Source organism: Pyxicephalus adspersus, chromosome 4 (assembly GCF_032062135.1).
Source record: "Pyxicephalus adspersus chromosome 4, UCB_Pads_2.0, whole genome shotgun sequence".
NCBI lineage: Eukaryota > Metazoa > Chordata > Amphibia > Anura > Pyxicephalidae > Pyxicephalus > Pyxicephalus adspersus.
Window position 1 is genome coordinate 73,872,201 of NC_092861.1, and position 8,471 is coordinate 73,880,671.

General features: G+C 38.1%; 1 protein-coding gene and 1 long non-coding RNA gene across 3 annotated transcripts in view; one reads left to right on the plus strand and one right to left on the minus strand.

Moving 5' to 3' along the window:
* The window catches only part of BACH2 (BTB domain and CNC homolog 2), a 164,671-nt gene that overhangs the window by 99,145 nt on the left and 57,055 nt on the right, over nt 1-8,471 (minus strand). The window lies entirely within an intron of this gene.
* LOC140328799 (uncharacterized) overlaps nt 1,364-8,471 on the plus strand; it is a 22,320-nt gene continuing 15,212 nt past the window's right edge. The window contains exon 1 of the long non-coding RNA XR_011920353.1: nt 1,364-1,556. This is a non-coding gene — a long non-coding RNA (uncharacterized lncRNA). The remainder of the gene's footprint in view (nt 1,557-8,471) is intronic.

Here is an 8,471-nt window from a genome sequence, read left to right on the forward strand (position 1 = left end):
AAATATTGGTGTGCACAACAAAACTCTGAGGCAGATTTATGCAAGAGACAGAAGGTATGATTATGCCGCCCACCTGTATACAGGAAGCTTTGGGGTCATACAGATAGCATGTAATATGCCAGCTCTTGATCTTCATCTAAGAAGCCAGCATTGAAAGTTATAAGTGAATAAAAACACATGCATCTTTCTGTGCACCACTCCCTTTCCCACACCGGAAGCCCCCAACCACATGTGTGCTCTGAAAAATCTATCAATCTTACAGAGAACTGAGCATAACCAAGGTAGGATTTTAAAATAAACACTCTTTTAACAGTGATGTGGTACGGCACCGAATATAGAATTGGACAAAACACGTAGACTTGCAGTGGTGGTTTATGTTCAGGTTTATGAAGACAAGAAAAAAAAAAGTTCTGTTATGATATAGGTGACGGACCCCACACAAGCACAATTTTAGATAGTTATTCAGTGATGTTTTTCAGTATCAAATGAAAACACCTTACTTACACTTTGCAAAAATATGACCTCCTATTTGAGTAGACCTATTTGAGTAGAACAGTGATAAGGAATTCTTAGCCTTTGCTAAATGAAACATTAGGAAATCACTGCTGACCTTCTAAAAAGATCCTGCCTACTATGCTGACCTATTGGCTGCAAAAGTCTTTGGAGTCACCAACCTGGAATAAGAATGCAGATCAGAGTAGACAAAGAAATGTGAAAACACACAATCTGCATGTTAGTTCCAGGTTATCCGAACACGGAGTTCAGCAGGACAGCCAGCCAGCTAGCATTTGCTGTAGGAAATCTCAAAAATGACAGATTCAGTTTTTCAGATTCTTTCAGGAAAGGTTAAATTTAAAGAACCAAAGGTTTCAAATAGCAATAGATTAGGATACAGTAATCTCCCATGCTAGAGAAAAGAGAGCCACAGCACTATGTTCTGTATGTATGAAGCACCAATATGATGGAGGAAATAGCAATCAAGAATAACAGGTGCAAGAGTATAAAGCATGGTGTCCCTTCCTCTACTGGGTCCTGTTGAGGTTATAACTGATGTGACTATTTCTGTAGCACAGAACTAGAAAGCTTCCAGGATCACAGGCCTGCTTGTATTTGGGCTATAGTTATTGTTTGTAAGCCTCTTAATAATCTAACAAACAAAACAATATATTGTTCAAAAATAATGTACAGTTTATCTCAATATTGCTTTAATTTTGATGGGTGAGTATGGTCAGTTCTGAAACCACTGGTAAAGTTACCAAGAAAGGTATACGGTGTTAATTTGAATATTGAAACCTTAACTGTAATGAAAATTTCTGCGCACATACCTTAAAAATTAAGTGAGGCACATGTATGGTATTGTCAATGTAATTGCTGTCTGCATTGTCTCTGCATCCCACTCATATTCAGAATATTGAAAAGGTAAAACCTTTCTTCAATTAGTGTTATTGCCTATGGCGCGAGAAAGAAGATAGATAGTAAAAGATGCCACATAGCAGACTTCAAAGAGGTGACAGAAAAATCTACAAGCGTATCCTTTGGATATGGAAATGACAAGTGTAAGTAAAAAGTATTATTTATAAATCAGCATTTTTACACTATTTACATGCAGGTAGCATATTGGCTTAATATTGGCTTTGTCATACATACATAGGAAAACATATTATGGAAAAATATTTAAAGCCTACCTAAACTCACAATTTTCACTTTACATAAAAGGGTAGACAAGAAAAAAATTCTGGTTTTTTTTCAGTGCGACACCCTTTTTGTTTTTTAAAAAAAAAAAAAAGGGTGCAGCACCGCCCCACTAATTCTTGATAGCCTAGGCGATCAGGAGCGCTAGCCTTCTGGGATAGCTACGTCACGCATCCCAGGAGGCTCTTGGGTGCTCCTTGAGATTCCCGGGCATGTGCAGAAGGAGCCTTTTCGGAAAAAGGAGGAAAAAATGCCGATCTCACACATGCAGTGAGACTGGCAATTCTTTTCCCAACCTACGTCACCCGATCTCGCGCCTGGGTCAGGCGATGTAGGTAGAACCAGGAAGAAAAAAAAAATTGAGGATGGCGGCACCCAGAGCACAGGCACAAAGATGGATGCCGGGACCGCGAGGGACCGGATGTAAGAGACCTCTGGACCGATAGACAGCCCTGTGGGATTAAAGGCAAGTGATTGTTTTTTTGTTTTGGGGAACTTTTGAGTTTAGTTCCTCTTTAAATACAGTGAAGGAAAAAACAACATGATAAGCAAAACCAAAAATCATTTTGCTTTTTTTTTTTTATTTTTTTTTACTTCAACCAAATAATAACTGAAGCAGACCAAAGTTAAAAGGAGCATCTTTGAGTTCAAGCCCTCCTGTGTTGTATATCATAGTGTCCATGTTCTTCCAAGGACCATTTTACAACCGATGCAACAATGTAACAGATTAAAGTCTAACAATATCCAGCAGGTGGCACTGCAGATGAATTCTGAGACTGCAAATGTGGCCTTCATAAGAGTTAAAATAACAATTCAAAACAATAAAACTCAACACATCATAATCTCCATATCGTAGTTCAACCACCACAAAATAGATGGCTAAATGTAGTGAAAAATACACTTACTAGATTACACACACATTTTATTTTTTATGTTGAGCAATCCAGTTCTATTGTTTTATATTTACCACCTAGATATAAGTATTGTGAATGACCCTACAGTCAACTGATATCAAACAGTCAAGTATTAACAGCTTATATCTTCTGTATGACAAGAAAAGGCTCTGCGCTCATGCAGATCTCCATTGATGGTAACTTAGCAACAATCTATAGTCTACAAAGCTGTGGAGGAAAACATGAAGTGAAAAAATCCCCACAACAGCAGGATGTACATACAAGGTAGCAGACTTCCTGAACACCATCCGCTTTAATGCTGTCAGAAAGTAGGTCTGTAAACTGCTGCCTCATAGTACTCCAAGGTCACGGACTGTCCTCCTTTCATCTGCTGAATCAAAACAACAGCCCTTGAAGAACATATATCAAGTTCCTTGCATGGGCAGCAGCAACTAAACAAAACACAAATTCCTGCATTTGACCATGACACCAAACAAGCCCTGATACACACATAATAGCTGGGAGGGAGGATATGTCTTTTAAATGCAGACATTTTTAAGCATTTTTCTCATGCATTTACAAAGTCCTGGTTTAAAATGCACATATATCGAGATTTGATGCATTGGTACACAATGCTATTTGTGTCTTTGGCAAATGCATTTTTTGTCAAATCCCAACAAAGAACTGCTTTCAAGACATTAAATTCTGCTTGGGATAGAAATGAGTAAGGGAAAACCGTGTATATAGACCCTAATGGCACAGGTCTCATCATTTTTACATACATTTGACTGCACTTATGTGGGCAGGGTCTTGACTACTAAACAAATGACATGAGAGATTTTTATTATGAGTCAATAGCATGTCATAGTGTGTCTTAATATGACAGATAAAACAGAGCAATACAGAACAGTCATATTAAGTGTCCAATACCACAGTTTTTGTACAGCTGCTTTAGCTGTAAATGTTTTCAAAGCTTCAGAATATATAAATATTAGTTTTCTTTGTAAAAGTGTACAGAGATGATAAAGATGATCAATAAGATGCAGAAATTGTGACATTAAAGTCACATTGGCTTCAAAACTGAGCCAATCAAATTCGGCAAATTGCAGTTTTATGGGCACAGTTTTGCGCATGTGAAAGCAGAAAAGTCACATTTTCTAGGTTTCACTTACCATCTCTAATTGGTTGATATCACAATTTAGAAGACACTTACCAGTGATAAATATACTTTCTATAAGCAGATGATTAAACCTCCTTGTCTATATATGTATACCATTGAGAGGGAGTTCATAGACCTTATGCACACATCTTTAAAGTGACACTTAAGCTAGGTACACAGATGCAATGGTTTCCCTCCGATAATCGGCTCAGGGTTGATATCGGACAAGAATCTTGAATGTGTACAGTGCTCATCATCAAAACGACTGTCCTGGCGGATCCACGGAGGACAAACGTTTGTAATGGAAGTGAAGGGGAGAGAGCACAGTGGGGTGCCGCTCTTTCGCTCTCCTCCTCCCCCGTTCATAGAGCAGAACGTTGCTGTATGTACAGCACTCGTTCATGCATTGTACTGTCATTTGTCATCGCAAAGGATCATGAAAGATAATTAATGCGCATGTAGCCTTAGAGTTGGGAAAAAAAGACGGAAAAAAAATTAACTTTTTGTTTTAAACTATAGGCACCAGGGCTGTCATACTGAGTCCTATCAGATCATGCTGTCCTTGAAGTGGATAAGTGCAATGACATCATTGGTCATCTGTGCCTGCTCTGTGATTCCAGTCAGATTTCTGCTACTCTAAACAGTGAGTGTGTGCAGTGATGTCAGTAGCACAAAATCATGGTACCTGAAAACTCCATGTGTTACATTCCTCTTAACTCAAAAACTGTGTGTTGTACTGGGGTGGGGGATTCAAACTATGGGGGTCAAATAACATGAAAAACATACAGGGATCTTTTCTCACTTAAGGGGTGCGATTTTGAGACCATAGGTGCTCAGGGGCCCTAAATTGAGCATGCAAGTTGGGGACCCCGCGGCTCACTTCAAGACCCCTGAGGGCCTGTAGTCTATTTTGTATTAAGTTTGTTCAATTTGCCTAAACTTTTCCCACATTCTTGCCGTTGTAGGTTTATTCCTGCAAGGTTGACAATATGTACTGTTTTAATCAGCCTTTCCCAACCTTTTTATCATGGGGGAACCCCTGAAATAATTTTAGGGTTTTGGGGAACCCTGCGATATTTATATACACAACTCACAGTACATTACTGTGGTGGTTGTTGGAAGGAATAGCTCTTACATTGCTTGATAGTGGGAAGAATGCCACCCTTACAAATAGCCAAATGGACCATTGGTGTCAGTTAACTAACCTGAGGCACAGATTGTTCATTGTTCAAGAAACTGCTAGCAACCTCTGGTGGAACCCTGGTTGGGAAGCACTGGGTTAAGTGTTAAGGTGATGAAGTGGTTTAAGGGGTGTGCAATACCAAACTAGACGGTATTTTAAACTATTCAAGCAGTTTGTTCTAGGATTGCTGATAATACAGCAATCAGATAATACAGATAATACAGCTGATAATACAGATATTATACTACTAACAGTGTAGCAGCTTAGGAGCAGACTTAAGCTACGTACACACTTCCAATTATTATCGTTGGAAAACGAACGACGAACGATCCTGCACGATATCTACGAACGATCGTATAGCACCGATCCTGCACATAGAGATAACGACACGATCGTTCGTAGATATTGTACACACAATAGATACGATCGTTTGAGCGATAGAGGAAGTATGTGCACGACAGGAAAGTGAACGACCGTTCGTTCATTACGCATGCTCATATCATGGACGATCAACGAACGACCGTACACACGAACGATGTTCAACGATCGTCGTCCAATCCGATCCGCCAGTTCGGTCGTTCGTTTACAACGACTTTCCTCGTTCGTCGGCGTCGTTGGTTACTTTTTTACGAACGATTTTTTGCCCAATCGATCGTTCGTCGTTCGTTTTGAACGATAAAAATTGGAAGTGTGTACGTAGCTTAACCCATGTTCTGTAAACAGTAAGAAAAGGATATAAGGGCAGATGTGAATACCTTCATATGTAAGAGGCAGCTCATGAAATGCTTCTTTAGCTTGGGGGGCTCCATATCTCATGCCTAGCATTGTATGTAATCATCATCACAGCATGTGAAAATGCATCTTAATAGTGAATCATGTTGCTTTACAGGGCCAATATAGAACACCAAAAAATCTCTGCATCATTATGTAGCTGTAAATGCTAGTGGAAAACTGAAAGTATGGAAAATATTCATAACATGACTGCCTGCAGCGCACTGTTGCCTGATTATAGTAGCACAGCTGACATGCCCATTATCTTCACCTTCCCATTCATATTCACAAAGCCTAAGCAATGCTCTGGTCTGCAGCATCCAATTAGCACCATAACAGCGGCACAACTGCCTGCAGTTATCCTCATGGACTTATCAACTAAAATGCTAATTGCTCTAAATTTACTCATTACACCAACTAGAAGACATGCACAGCTCACAACCAATTACAAAGAAAAACAAAATTACATGACAACTGAAAGGCATTGCTGAATATTAAAAATAATAAAAAAAATATATACCATTTTTCAAATTTTTTCTGCCGCATGGTTATAATTATAGCTACCATAAAAACATTTCACCTGGCAATGCCTACAGCTACAATACAAGGAGTGCACAGAACCTCATATCCACAGGCCTGACAATAGACTTAGCAGTCTGCATTCTTCATTTGAGCCCACGGGCAACCGAATTAAGACAAAGGAAAGAATGCACTCTGGTGGAAGTGTCTGCACTGTACCTTTCTTTAAATTTCTAAAGTATAACTAAAAGATTTTTTTTAGCTTTGGTTAAAGTGGTGGGGGGATGAAAGTTTCTGTTACTGTCCTTTTGGGGAGATTTACTCTCCAATATGTCATGATCACCAACGCCACTAGAAATAAAAAGAAGGTAAATTAGAAATTCTGATTTGGCACCAGAAAAGTAATAAGGAGAGTCAATTGTTCCTCCCATTATTTATGACATATATCCTCTCACTTATTTTTTTGTCAACAAGACAGGCAATGAAGGTAAATCCTTCATGAGACACAGATGGCATAACAAATGACAGCTGTTTTAACCCTCCCTACTCTACCCAAAAAGGAAAAAAAAAATGTTTGTTAAGAAAGATATCTACAGCAACATATGCCTCCACACTCATGATGATGAATATGTACCCCTTCGTGTATAGGGCAGAGATCAGTAAGTGTTCAGAGACCAAAGGCAGCCATTATGAAACAGAGGTTTGTGCAAATACTCTAGTAATATACTGTTACACGGGGACAAGGTAGTGAAAAGCTAGCTTAGCAGTTGCCATAGCAATAAAATGAAGTGTCCTCTACCTATTTCACATTGACTGCTATAGGGATTCACACATTCTACTATAGCTGATCTTTGCACATTAATGTTTGGTTTTCTAAGTGTCTAGTATTATATAATCTTAATCTTTACACTACATCCGTCTTGATTTGTCTAAGAAATATTTCTAGGTTAATGGCTGTCATTGCTCATATACAGGCAGTTACAGCAAGAATTTTCTATCACATTGTAACAAGAGTATGTAAAAATAGCTCTTGCTGTGTGTATCAAATAGAAAAATCTAGCTAGTAGAAGGAAATTCTCTGACAAAGTTTTAAGATTTTTATATTACAGAATGTACACACAAGACTATTTATACTATGAGGATTTGATATCAATAATCTAGACACATTTGTCTGCCTACATTCACCAGAGATTTTCAATTACCACTCTGAATTTATAAAAGTATCAATGACAATTTAAATGAGAATTTTAGGCTGAAAATCCTTATTTGCAAAATATCTAAGTGAACTTAATATGCTTGATTAAGAATGAGTGCAGTAGCTCTTCCATGGTAAGCAATCAAACATTTTGCTCACTAAAAAATTGGTGAATGTTATTGAAATGAAACACACAGTTTTGCTTTGTGAAATATGTAACAGTTAAAAGAATTATATGGTGTTATGTGCAAGATTAAGAAACGTAAAGACAGCAAGGTGCCCCTAAACAGATCTATATATTGATATTTCTTGGCAGGAGACAAGACAGCTAAGCTTTAGCAGTTGATGTCCTTCCTATACATTGAAAATAGATTCGCACTTAAAGTGCACCCTGACATTCTTAAATCATTCCACAAAGACATCAATTGATACAGAATGAATAGGTGAACACAATACTTAAAAACAAACACAATGAAAATCATCTAAAAGATAATTCAGTGCATAAAGATCCAGGTCACCAAAACAAAAAGTCAAACTCTTGATTGGACAAGCATGCAATGGCAACAGTGTTGGTGGACCGAGCTCTAGAGGAGGGTCTACTATTAGTATTGAAGTTTTTGTAGGAAATTAGTTCATCCTGTTTGGTGGAAATAAAAGGGGCTGCTCTATAATGTCAGCAGCTACTAAGTTTGGTAAAAAAAAAATGTTTTAAAGCACATTTAGTGCTTGTTAAAAATACATAAAGTTCAAAGCCTGACCACAGATCCAATTAAAACTACACCAGTCAGAATATTGCTAGCTGATACCACCTGAACAGAAGGTAACTTTTTACCTGGGAAGCTGGGCTTCTTTCAGTTGAATTTGTTTTCCTATTTGTCCTGTGTGGCTGCCATCAGATATTAATAACCCTCTTTGTTACATCCTCCACTACTAATATTTAAACCTCATATCTAAGCTCTGCATTCGGTTCCTGAATGTGCACAACAGTGGTATGAAGAACTGAATGTTCATAAAACAAAAGCTGCAAATATAGTTAACGAACATGGGCATATTTACAAA